General features: G+C 50.4%; 1 long non-coding RNA gene and 1 pseudogene across 1 annotated transcript; both read left to right on the plus strand.

The window, feature by feature from the left end:
• Window positions 1–1,005: 1,005 nt before the first annotated feature.
• On the plus strand, window positions 1,006–7,448 carry LOC118012573. The gene is made up of 3 exons (XR_004679759.1): window positions 1,006–1,601; window positions 5,811–5,980; window positions 6,315–7,448. It is a non-coding gene; the product is annotated as an uncharacterized LOC118012573 (long non-coding RNA).
• Window positions 7,449–10,198: 2,750 nt separating this feature from the next.
• LOC118012632 lies at window positions 10,199–12,741 on the plus strand (annotated as a pseudogene).
• The last annotated feature ends 612 nt before the right edge of the window (window positions 12,742–13,353 follow it).

The following is a 13,353-nucleotide window of genomic DNA, read 5'->3' on the forward strand; positions in this document are numbered from 1 at the left end:
ATAAGAAATTTTAAAACTTCAGTTTACATGATAATATCAAACGAATTCAAACCATTCTTATGACATTCACGTTGTAAGAGTAGTATCCCATATTGTATTTCCTCCCATACTGCCTTTCATTATATTTTGTTTGTGGTCGCTTTTGAATATACCCAAGAAGCAGGATAATAATTCACTGAACTGGGGTTCAGAGATTAAGTGTCAACCTTTGCCAATCTCATTTATTCAGCACCCACCGCCCATTTTTTTTTTTTTCTGGAGTCTTTGAAACCAAATCTCGGAAATCATGATAACTTCTGTGTCAAATAAGGTTCTGAAAATATACACTTTACAAGGAACCTGTAGGAAAAGCAAAGGAAATGTCTTGCCAGCAAGACAGGATTGAGAAACCAGAAAGAGGGATGGAATGTCCTGTCTCTGGCTGTTTGCCTAAGGCAGCTCCAGGAAGGGAAAGGGCTGTCACGTGCTCTCATTTACCCACAGGTATTGTCAAAAGTGCTTTGCATTTCAGGGCAGAGAAGCCCGGGTTCCCTTGGTGAGCAAGGCCCAGCTGGAAGCAGCTGCCTGAGAAGGGCTGCAAGCCTGGTGTGGGGCAGCGGATCCCTGGCTCTGGGGAAGGTTCTTCCTTGTTATCAGCTGTAAACAGATAAGATTGGAGCCAACCCACCCACCAGACCTCCAGTGGAGCTCCTGACTCCCTTTGAGCTGACACAAGGTGTGTGGGAAGTGGGACACCCTGTCCCAGGACTGAAGACCACCCCACCTCTGTGTCCTGAGTACTTCAAACAAGCTCTGGGGGAAATGTTCTGCAACAAATCAGGTGTAAAGGAATTCTCTGAGAGTGCGAAGGCAGTAGTTTTCAATGTGTACTGCCTATTGGGGTCTGAGGGGAAGCTCTGAATCCCTCCTAAAGCCACACCTCAAGGCCTGCTCAGAATCCCTGGGCAGAGCCCAGCATCAGGATTGTTTACGGGGCTCAGGGGACTCCAGTGTTTAGCCGGAATGTGATTCTGCGGTCTGTGTTCTAGGTGGCTCTGTGCCCCCAGGGCTGGGAGTTCTCCTTTCTTGTCCTTGCATTCCTACCTTGTGGCCCAGGGCCTGATGTATGGTACCACACAATCTGGTGGTGTTCTTATGAATAGAGGAATAAGTGGATTATCACACCTCCACCCATTTTTCAGTGAGGGAATTGAGACGTGCGAAGTTCAGAAACTGGCCTGGGGATGTGTGACTATTGGCTGTGTGGAGGCTTGAACCCAGGCTCATCTGATCTACACTCTGGTTTGATTCAAGTTGCTTTATTTTATTGTTTAATGTGGATCAGGCATACTATTCTCACTGAGTCACACAGATTGTTCTATTTTAGTGGCATCCATTCTTATGACATAGACATTGATTTCTCCATTTTGTAGGTGAGAAAATTGAAGTTTCAAGAGTTGAGGGCTTGGACACTGTGCCTCACAGCCTTGGCCCAGGCGGTGAAAGCTGAGCTACCCCTCGCAACCAGGACAGGGTGCTGCGGACCCCTGCTGGGGGCTCAGGGCTTCTGCGTGGGCACAGTGGAAAAGACTGGGTGGAGAGTCACTGCCCCAGTTCTGCAGGTAAGGCAGGGCTTTTTAGAGCAGGAAGTATTGATTTACCCCCACGGGGCAGTTACAGGGCAAAGTTACAGGACGTGGGCTCTGGGGGGCAGTGTTGAGAGCACTGCCTGCTAGACTGAGGGAGGTCTTGTGGGAATGACAAGCAGGACCACCAGGGTCCTTAGGAGGGGTGGAGGGCAGGAGGAGGAGCCGTGGGTGGAGCCAGGTGATGCAGGAGGAACTATGGCATGGAAAGGCCAGACCGTGGGGAAGCTCTTGGATGCTTATGCAGGAAGTCATGAAGACCCCCTTAGGGATCAAGTGGGGATTAAGAGAAAAGAATAAACTCTAAACAGACTTAACGACCAGTATCATTTTTCTCTAATTTTGGAAGATGTAATGTATTCTGATGTTAGGGTCAGGGTGGCCGGGGCGGCGGGCGGCAAAGAATTGCACAAAGAGGGGCACCTGGGTGGCTGAGTCATTAAGTGTCTGCCTTTGGCTCAGGTCATGATCCCAGGGTCCTGGGATGGAGCCCCGCTTCGGGCTCCCTGCTCAGCGGGAAGCCTGCTTCCCCCTCTCCCACCCCCCCTGCTTGTGTTCCTGCTCTCACTATCTCACTCTCTGTCAAATAAAAAAATAAAATATTTTTTAAAAAATTAAAAATAAATAAGAATAAATTTAAAAAAAGGAATTGCACAAAGAGTAGAGCCACAAGCAGGACAGAGTGGGTTCACTCTCCCAGGGAAGAGAGGGGCCAGACACCAAGAGACATGTGAGCCCCGAGTTTCTGTCAGGCTGGGCCTTTTGAGGGGTGTTGAAGGTCGTGAGAGGGTTGCAGCCGTGCCCATGGGGGTGAGGGGAGGGGCTGATTCTTGGCCAGGTAGAGCAGCAGGTGACAGGTTTTCGAGGTGCTCTGACCCGGATGTGGGGTATGGTCAGGCTAGAGAAGAATGTGTTTTGTAGTTCGGGTCTCCTTTCAGCATGTAGGGCACTGTGACCTAGAAGAACAGACAGGGCCAACTGCACACACTCGTGAGGGTCACCGATTATCAACGCAGTGAAAAGACAACATACTGAATGGGAGAAAATATTTGCAAACTGCCTAACTGATAAAGGCTTAATATCCAAATTATTAGAGACTCATACAACTCAATAACACAAAAACAAATAGAAGTTACAAAATTGGCAGAGTTCAGAATAGACATTTTTCCAAAGAAAACACGCAGATGGCGAACAAATACATAAAGAGAGGTTCAACACCATGTGTCACCAGGGAAATGCAAATCAAAACCCAAAGAGATGGCACCTGACACCCGTCAGAAATGCTAGTGGTAAAAAGACCAGAAATAACACGGGTCGACCAAAATGTGGAGGAAAGCTCTGTTGTTGGGATTGTCCATGGGTGCAGCCACTATGGAAAATGGTATCAAGTTTTCTCAAAAAATTCAATGTGAGGGGCTCCTGGCTGACTCAGTCAGAAGAGTGTGTCACTCTTGATTGCGGGTCGTGAGTTCGAGACTCACGTTGGGGATACAGATTACTTCAGGGAAACTAATTTCAAAATAGGATAACGATATCATCCAACAATTCCCCTCCTAGGTGTTAAAATCAAGGAAAGTGAAATCGCTAACTCATAAAGATACGTGCGCATCTGCATTCATTGCCACATAATTCATAACAGCCAAGGGGATGTACTAAGTGAAATAAATCAGAAAGAGAAAGACAAATACCACGAGTTCACATATATGTGGAATCTAAAGCAAGCCAGAAAACAAAAAACACAGTAACTCTCACTCATACAGAGAACATATACATGATTTGCCAAGGTGAGGGGCAAGAAGTGGATAAAATAGGTAAGAAGGTAGAAACTAACCAAAAAAGGGAATATTAGGGCACCTGGTTGGCTCAGTCAGTTGGGCGGCTGCCTTCAGGTCAGGTCATGACCTCAGGGTGCTGGGATGGAGCCGCACATCGGGCTCAGCAGGGAGTCTGTTTCTGCCTCTCCCTCTGCCCCTCTCGCCCCTGCCTCTATGTGTGCTCCGCTCTCTTTCTCTCAAAGAAATAGATAAAATTTTTAAGAAGGAAAGTGTATGTCAAGAGGGAAATTGGAGAGCATATAGGACATCAATAAATCACCTTCTAGCTTCCTATAGTTCAAGTACCTTAGTGAATTTATTCTATTCCCTTCCATTCTTCTGACCTACCAGAATTCCTCATTATGATGTGGTTGGATCTTTTGAGATGAGTTGTCAATTTCCGTAACTATTTCAGATCAGTAAGTACAGAGTATTTACCTTCCTAGGTGTGTGAGTCTTTGGATATTTTTATAGCCTTTTGAAGTATAATTATGTAACCGGAACTTCCATAGATCTAAGTGTATAATTTCAAGACTCTTGATATATGTACATACCAGTAAAACAATCACTGTAATGAAGGTGATGTACATGTAACCATCACCCTAAAATGATTTTCCCCCTTGTTTTATAGTCCATGATTAGCTTGATGTGTAATTTCTGTTGGTCCCTGCAGAGTCACTCTTTCCTCAGGGAGAAGTTTTTCTATAGGATGAAAGAATTGCCTGACTTCATTGCTCTGTATTGATAGGAGCTCATAATAGAAGTTGATCTAAAGATAAATTTTGTGGGCGACTGAGTGGCTCAGTTGGTTGAGTGTCTGACTCTTGATTTTGGCTCATATCACGAACTTAGGCTTGTGAGATTGAGCCTTGCATTGGGTTCCATGCTGAGCATGGAGCCTACTTGGGATTTTCGCCCACCCCACCCTTCCCCATGCCCCCACTCATGGTCACTCTCTATCTCTCTCAAAAAAAAAAAAAAAAAGAAAAGAAAAAATTTTGAAAATTAGCCATTTAGAAAGTTCCGAGGCCTTTCCTGAAGGAGAGATGATACACTGACAGCTTAGAGAACCTAGCCCTTCTGTGTTGGCCAAAGCCTGAGTGGCAGGGCTGGAATATGTTGTGAGAGTGGTAGACCAAAGGGACAAAATCAAGATATGGATTGGACTGAATTCATTGATAGGAATATGCTCAGTTAAGAGTTGATATTTAAAGGACGACCCTGACCACTTGCACGTGGTGTTGATATTCTGGACGCTATATTGGGTCAATAAGGGCCAAATGTTGGGATTTCCTTGGGTATACCATTGAGGAAGGCAGGAAGAAGTCAGGAAGCATAAGAAGCAGGCATGTTGAAACGGTTCTGTGATGTGCCGTGTGCTCAGCCATCCCTAATCGTGCTTGCTGAAAGACACAGCCATCCATGCGCTACCTTCATCAACACACTTACAGAGGCATGGGTACGGGAGGTACCAGTGTCCTTGAGGAGCTCTGGGGGAGCTGTCCTACACTGCAGGAGAAGATGGGAGGTGAGGAGTGGCAGGAGAGGATGCTTCAACCAGCAGAGTCAAGGTGTGTGCAGTCACCCAGGAGCCACGGAGCCAGAATGGTAACCAGAGGACGGGAACCTCAAGGGTGTGTGCTGTTGGACAGTTGATCAGGTCTGTCCAGATTGAAATTGTTGGGCAATGTAGCAGAAAAAATAAATATCTAGATTGAGTAGTTACTATAGTGAAGAGTCATGGTCTCTTCCCCAGCTATGAGCCCTAAGCCAGTGTGGGCCTCTGAGCCCCTAGAGTGAAGGAGAGACTGGAGCCTTTTGGGAAATGACCATACCACCTTCTACATGTGTGCCATGCATCTCATCTCCCACCCCCAACTTTCCCCAAATGTCCCCCAAGACACAGATATTCACTGGTGGGACCAACTCTGGAAAAAAGGGAAACACTACCTTTTCTGGGAACTTTTATAGAATGATTCCAAACATAGGTTGATGCCCAAAGACCAGGACTGTTACATGACCTGCCCAACAGTTGGAGTAGGGGCTTTGGAAAGTGTGGAAATAGAAGAAGCCTTGTCCTACATTTAACAGTTTGTTCACTGAGACCAGAGAGTCATCCTGTGCTCATTTCCCCAGGTCAAGAATGTGGAATGGAAATACTCATATTAGCACTGGTGGAATTCCCACTTTGGTTTCTGAACCTTGGTCTGATGTTTATTAGGAAAGAGGAGACCAAAGAGAGGCCTTTGGGACCATGCCCTTCCTCAGACTAAATCAGAGGCCATGCAATATCCTTGGAGGGATGGGAGAGATTAGTAAGATTGTGAAGCTCTGCAGAGAGGCAGAGTGGGTTATTTGTTCATTTTACTAGGCTGGTCTACTGTGGATACCAGATGGGTCACGGAGACTCACCCTGACTTTCACAAACTTCATCAGATGAAGACACAACTGCATCTGTGATTCTGTCTCTGGATTGCCCTGTGGAGGCAAACTGCCAGGTGGAACCCTGCAGCCCACTGGGAACAAACCTTTTACCCTGAGGTACTGCTTCTGAAGGAAGGTCTATGACCAGCAAAGTCAACAATACAAGCTTAGAGCCACATTAGGTCATCAGTGATGAAAGCAGACTAGACAACTGTCAAGATGGGCCATCTCTTAAGAAAGGAGATTTGGTAAATATACTGAAAAATATCCTAGCCACAAAAGACAGCAGACACACAGACATACTGAGCTGGTGAGTGGCTTAGGGGAGAATTGCCTGCATCCCCTGTTGGTTTTAAATTATCGAGTGCCTGGGCAGCCACGCACCCCAGTCGCTATTTTGACTATAACCTCCCTCATAGATAGAAGTGAATTCTCTTTCTTACCCCAACAGAGCTGAACTTGATTGGACATTCGGAAGCGGTCACTGAAAGGAAGTAGAAGACCCATGGCAATGATCCATGAGCAAAACTTCTCTGCTACCCCGGGACACCCATTCTCCTGTTGGCCACACAGCTTCTGCAGCAGAGCTCACTCTGCAGATGAAAATGGTCAATAGGAGGTCGCACTGGCAGGTCTCTTGGCTCAGAAGTCTCCCAGAGGAGCGAGGTCTGGTAAGCACAGCCAGTGGGCATCACCATTGCCGAGGCTACTGATATGTGCACAAAGCAACACGGAGGGGCACAGAGAAAACTCTGTGGTCCAAGGCCTGGGATACCACATGGAAAAGGGCAGCCTTGGTTTGCTCTCCCATCCCTCCAAATACCTCCTGCCTCCCTGGGGGATGGGCCAGGTGATGGGCTGTACATCTTCCTTCTGAAGAAGCACCGAGACTTTTGGATTTCATGGGTGACCTTCCTTCTCTTTCTGTTTACGTGCTGACGGTGCTCTGAGGGAGCCCTTAGTAACCACCATTTGGGAAAAGAAAGGTCAGAGACTGACAATCACAGGTGGCCATGGGGAGGGGCAGGAAATGAGAGACTGAGAAGAGATGAGAGCTGGCCAGCAAATGTGTTACCCTGAGGAGGAGCATGCTAGAGAGAAACACAGGTTTCTCACCTGCTCCTCAGAACCATAGCCCTAGGGTAGGTGCAAATTTCTGTTTCCTACGATTTCCTTAGTAGAGACAAGAGAAAAAGACATAATGAGATGAGAACACAGACCAAGGACCCCAGAGGACCTGGGTCCACCAAGTTCTCACATAGGATGTGAGGAATAGTTCACATAGTGCAAACCTCTAAATGGACTATCATAGACTCATAAAAATTATGTCAGTAAGCATGTATTATACCAGGGAAAATCGAAAACATAAGAAAATGAATATAGAGTGAAAAGAGAAGTAATTCTTTTTTTAAGTAAACTATTTTTTTGGTAGGCTGCATGCCCAAAGCAGGGTTTGAACTCACAACCTTGAGATCAAACCTGAGGTGAGATCAAGAGTCAGACTCTTAACCAACTGAGCCACTCAGGTCCACCACCCTTTTTCTAAGGTATTTACTGGCCAGGAAGGGAGTGGCAGGGACAGCTGTCTGGTAATTGGCCAGGATGGGAGGGGCGGGGACAGCCGCCTGGTGACTGGCCAGGATGGGAGGGGTGGGGACAGCCGCCTGCTGATTGGGCAGGATGAGAGGGGCGTGGCCAGCTGCCTGGATATTGGCCAGGATGGGAGGGGTGGGGACAGCCGTCTGCTGATTGGGCAGGATGAGAGGGGCGGGGACAGTTGCCTCCTGATTGGGCAGGATGAGAGGGGCGTGGCCAGCTGCCTGGCGATTGGCCAGGATGAGAGGGGAGGGGACTGCTGTCTGGTGACTGGCCAGGATGAGAGGGTGGGGACAGCTGCCTGCTGATTGGCCAGGATGAGAGGGGCGGGGACAGCTGCCTGCTGATTGTCCAGCATGAGAGGGGCGGGGCCAGCTGCCTGGTTATAGGCCAGGATGAGAGAGGCGGGGACAGGTGCCTGGAGATTGGCCAAGATGAGAGGGGCGGAGACAGCTACCTGGTGTTTGGCCAGGATGAGAGGGGCGGGGACAGCCGCTGGTGATTGGTCAGGATGAGAGGCGCGGGGACAGCTGCCTGGTGACAGGCCAGGGTGAGAGGGGCGGGGACAGGTGTCTGGTGATTGGCCAGGGTGAGAGGGGCGGGGACAGCTGCCTGGTAATTGGCTAGGCTGAGAAGGGCAGGGAGTGCTGCCTGCTGACTGGCCAGGATGAGAGGGGAGGGGCCAGCTGCCTGGTGACTGGCCAGGATGAGAGGGGCGGGGCCAGCTGCCTGGTGATAGGCCAGGATTAGAGGGGCGGGGACAGCTGCCTGGAGATTGGCCAAGATGAGAGGGGAGGGGACAGCCACCTGGTGATTGCCCAGGATGAGAGGGGCGGGGACAGCTGCCTGGTGATTGGCAAGGATGAAAGGGGCGGGGACAGCTGCCTGGTGATTGACAAGGAAGAGCGGGACAGAGAAAGCTGCCTGCTGATTAGTGAGGGAGAGCGGGGCAGCGACAGCCAAATGGTGATTGGCCAGCGAAAGCGGGGAGAGGACAACTGCCCTGCTCCTGCCAGTGGGTGAGGGCGGGGACAGCCACCTGCTCTTTGGGCAGGGACCGCAGGTGAAGAAAGCTGCCTGGCGACGGACCAGGGATTGGGGGGCGGGGACATCGCCTCCTGCTCCGCCAGGGCCTGGTGGTGACTTAGGGGTCCTCGTGCAAGCAGTCACCAAAGCCAGGACTCCAGCGCTCCGGGGGGAGCGAGGACTCCACCTCTGCGCCCCGCCCGTCCCCCGGGCGCCCGAACGCACACACGCAGCCAGGAGCAGCCCGGCCTCCCTCACGGCGCCCTGCATGCCGACCCACCTCCCTGCTCCAACCCACGGTTTACAGAACAGAGCCCACGCTCGTTAACGGGACACCGTGACCCACACGGAGAGCCGCCGACCGCCCTGCGCCCCTGCAGATGCTCCCCAGGCGGAGGCCGCTTGCCCAGCCCACTCCCTGCCCTCTGACACCCGCCCACACGCATCGTGGGCGCCCAGCCCCACCCTCTCCCTCGCTGGTCCCAGAGGCCGCCTCTGCCTGTCCACTCAGCATCCCTGCCTGGTCCAGCCGAGCTGGCTGCAAGCTTTGTGCACCAGGCCCCGAGCACCGCACTCCATACTGCCTTCCGAGAATGTGAGCCCGGAGGATGCAGACCGTGCACGGGACGCAGAAACCTCCCCCTGCCTCCTGGCAACGCACCGTGACCACCTACTTGGCTCCCAAGCAGTGCCCCCATTGCCAAACAGGGAAGAAGTGGCCGCATGGACCCTCCCACCCCAACACAGGCAGTGACTCTGTAAGACGCTGGGAAGATCAGGCCACGGAGCACAAAGAACCACCCAAACCGGAAAAGTAGGGCATCTGTATCCAGACGTGGGAAATTTGAGGCTACTACCCAGGCGCAAATCCCCCCTCCGGTAGAGGATCCAGGTGTGGGGTGTCTGTGAAGGGAAATGCCATTCCCTCTGTTGGGGGCTTACTCCCTAATGTCAGTGGTTTGGGGCTGGATGCCAAGACCTGGCTGGTGCTTGCCGCCATCCAGAGTGCAGTACCCATGGTGGGTCACTGTGCCCAGGTGCTGGTGCTTCCATGGCCTGCAGGCCTCTGGCCTGGGCTGGCTTCAGCCTGATGTCTTGGCTACACACCACCTGGGCAGCCTTTTATCATTTGGGGTATTTTCTCCTGAGTGAGCCAAGGATGCCAAGGCTAAAGACAGCTGGGAGGAGATGGGGTTGTGAGGTGAGCCCAGGCTCACCAAGCTCCGTAGCCTCCTTTCCTGCACCAAGCTCTAACACCCCGACATGTTAAGGTATGTCCAACCAATGTCACTTTTCTCATCTGCAAAATAGGGATAAACAAGAGCATGGGCAGTTTGGAATTATTACCACGTTCACAGAAAGGTCCTATATCAATTGCCTGATTGAAGCTTGCACTCAGGGCACTCAGCAATGATTATAACCTTCCACTCTTTCCATTTCATATTAGACTCCTGCTAAATGATTGATAGAAACTTTCCTCAGGGTGTGATGCTCATAATCCACAGTTATAGCTTTCTTTTTTTTTTTTTTTTTAAAGATTTTATTTATTTATTTGAGACAGAGAGAATGAGAGGGAGGAGGGTCAGAGGGAGAAGCAGACTCCCTGCCGAGCAGGGAGCCTGATGCGGGACTCGATCCCGGGACTCCAGGATCATGACCTGAGCCGAAGGCAGTCGCTTAACCAACTGAGCCACCCAGGCGCCCACAGTTATAGCTTTCTTAAAACTGCTCTACTCAACCACTAAGACCCTCCTAGGCCCTGCACTGAAATTTTGTGCAAATTCCAACCATTAGCAATGGATATCTAAAACCCCTGGGAAGACTGTCTGTGGCTCAGTATTTCCCTTGGCTGCTAAGGTATTCATGAAACTTGATGGATTCTGAGGTTAAACTCCCCCCAAGGAGGAGGATTTATGGAGGAGGCTTGAGCCAGGCCCTTTCACCTCTCAGCTGAGTAGGTGGAGAGAAAACAAGCAAGTGGCAAGCAAGTTGCCAGAGTGACCTGTGAGGTGCGAAGCCCAGGAGCAGGGTGGTTCTTCCCAACACTGCTCAGAAATTTCAGACATTGAGGGTGGGAGGTGCATTTGGTCTGCCAACTCGAGGAACATTGGTTTTGGAAAGCACTGTTGGACGAGAGGTAGGAGAAATATTTAATGACTACCTACAGAGTGCCAGGCAATTTAGACAAGTAAGGCTATTGGATCCTGAAAGAAAAAAAAATTCTATTCTACAGTCAGGAAATAGAGCCACTGAGAAGTGAAATAACTTGAGCAAGTTTACAAAGATAGGAGTCCAAGTTGGGGACCTAACTCAGTTGACCTAAGGTGAGAACTGAACTCACCTCCTCCAGATACACCAATCTCCACCTATGTATAGAGCAGATCCTCTCGAAGAACAACTGAGGGCAGTCGGAACAGCTTCTGCACAACAGGAGAGAAACAGAGACATCGGATCAGAGGACCCCAGCCTAGCAGCCTGCCAACTGCCGTGGGGAGAGAGAGTTCTGGGACCCGTAAGCTGATTTGTCTGCCTGGGGCACAGGAATGAAGCTGCATTTTAATGTGCAACTAGAATGTAAAAGATCCACCCCAAAAGCTCCCCGAAATGGGGAGGGGTAGTGCTGGATGTCTTTCTCTGCCAAGGTCCTGGCAAACACCATGGTCACATTCCACTCCACCTTGAGAACGTGGACAGAAGCAGGGTCTGAGCACCACAGCCAGGGTACTACCTTGCTGAGCCCTGGGTCCCAAGACCACTCTAGACCCAGCTGTGCCAACAAGGCAAACCCAGCTGGCACACACTGGGGCACCCTGGTCAGCATTCAACACAGCGTGAGACCTCACACCGAGGGGACACAGGCGCTCGGCACCCCAGAACACTCCAGGCCTACACGACTCGGCTTCCTAGGGCACCCCTGCAAGGAGGGCTACGGGACCTCCTGGGTCACTACTGCTTCAGCTCCAGGAGCCCTGCCAAGGAGCCCCCTATGTGGACAGCCCAGGACCACCCAGCCCAAATGCTGTCGAGACTCTCGTAGGGCTGAAGACCCCGCGACACCCCAGCTTTCGCCCACTGAGCTTCAGCCATCTTTCTAGGAGATCCTGTGCACAGAGAAGCCCCCCAATCCTGAATTCACTTCTGCTATAGCTACCATCCCAAAGTGCCTTCCCTGCAGAGAGCACTGGGACACTCCAGCCCACACCCACCTCAGCTACAGCTGTTTTACCAGGGTACCCCCTGTGCAGAGCACCCCAGAAAACCTCAGCTCCTGATCCATCTCCACTCCAGCCACCCTCTGCACAGAGAGCCCGGTGACGGCAGTCGTACCCAATTCAGCTTAGGCTCAAGAGCCTGGGTGCCCTCGGTGTGAAGCTAAAGCACCTCTACGCTTCTTGTAGCAGGACTCCCAATAGCCAAGGTATGGAAACAACCCAGGTATCCATCCAGAGGTGAATGAATGAGGGCTACCTTTCAGCCTAACAACCACCTCCCTGCTTGCCTAGCCTGGAGTCCCTGCCTGCACCCCCAGGTCCCGCACTATGCCCGCACACCCCAGGGTCGCAGGCCACACCCTGGTACCCCCACTCCCCTATGCCAATGAAGCCCCTGGAAGTACCTGCAGACCCTGGTCCTCCTCCTACTTGGCAGCAGCTGGCTCAGGACTTGGTCCAGGAAGCCAACATGCGGGAGAAATTCCACTTGGAAGAAGATGCACAAGACTCAGAACGTGGGTTTTCATGTGCTTCGTGAGGTCACACAAAGATCACCACATCGTCCCAACCCCTTCAAAGCTTGCTGTCTCTGATACTACAAGTTAGAAATGCTTCTTTGCCTTAGCAGCCCAATCGTGTTCCAGCAGCACCACTGTGGGAGAGCACAAAACAAACTTTGTAGGAAAGCTAGGAATTACAGAGTTCATAAATACACCCCAGAGATAGGATACGTCACCCCTGGTACATATTTATGAATTAGAGGCACATAAGATTGAAACAGGGAATGAGCTTTATCCTCAAGAAACAGGTCAGCCTTTAGTGATTATAGCTCCAGAGGCAAGGCTCTTCCACGCTGTACACTCATGGATCAAAACTAAAATCCACACAGAGCCAGTTATTGATCCTATCCGTGGAATGCACTTTATACACTTACCCACACAAGAATCCTCAAGGTCCTCCAGAGAGGTGCTGTCTGAAGCCAGGGGATAGATGGTTCTCCCCATGAGGATCCTGAGGAGAAGAGCATGAACACCAAGCGAAGGGGTGCACAGGAAAAAGCTGGCAAAGGAAGCTGAAGCAGAAATCAGCAAAGAAGGGAACTGGAAGGAAGTTATGCAGAAGTGGAGAGCGGACTGTCCCCAAGACACCAGAGTTACCTTCAGCCCTTAGACAGGCTGAATGAGCCTAATTCCAGCTGGATTGCATTTGGTTTCCTGTCACTCCCAGACAAACTCAGTTCTCTTTTATATATATACTTTCGGACTCATTTTTCTTTTAAATTGAAGCATAGTTGACACGAAATATCATGTTAGCTTCAGGTGGACATCATAGTGATTGGACAAGATTTGCCTTATGCTACACTCACTACAAGTGTAGTTAACTCCATCACCAGAGATACAATTAAAATATCATTGACCATATTCCCTATGCTGTGCCTTTCATCCCCGTGACATGTTCATCCCATAACAGGAACACCTCTCTGCTCTTTCCTCTTCTCTCCCCTAAGTTCCAGACCCTTTGTGTCTGCTCTGGGAGGAGACAGCTCCATCTGAGCTCACTCTTTCTTTTTTCTTTTTTTTTTTTTTTAAGATTTTATTTACTCATTTAAGACAGAGAATGAGAGAGAGCACATGAGAGGGGTTAGGGTCAGAGGGA

The sequence above is a fragment of the Mirounga leonina genome, unplaced genomic scaffold (genome assembly GCF_011800145.1).
Source record: "Mirounga leonina isolate KUSES-001 unplaced genomic scaffold, KU_Mleo_1.0 Mir_101266, whole genome shotgun sequence".
Classification (NCBI taxonomy): domain Eukaryota; kingdom Metazoa; phylum Chordata; class Mammalia; order Carnivora; family Phocidae; genus Mirounga; species Mirounga leonina.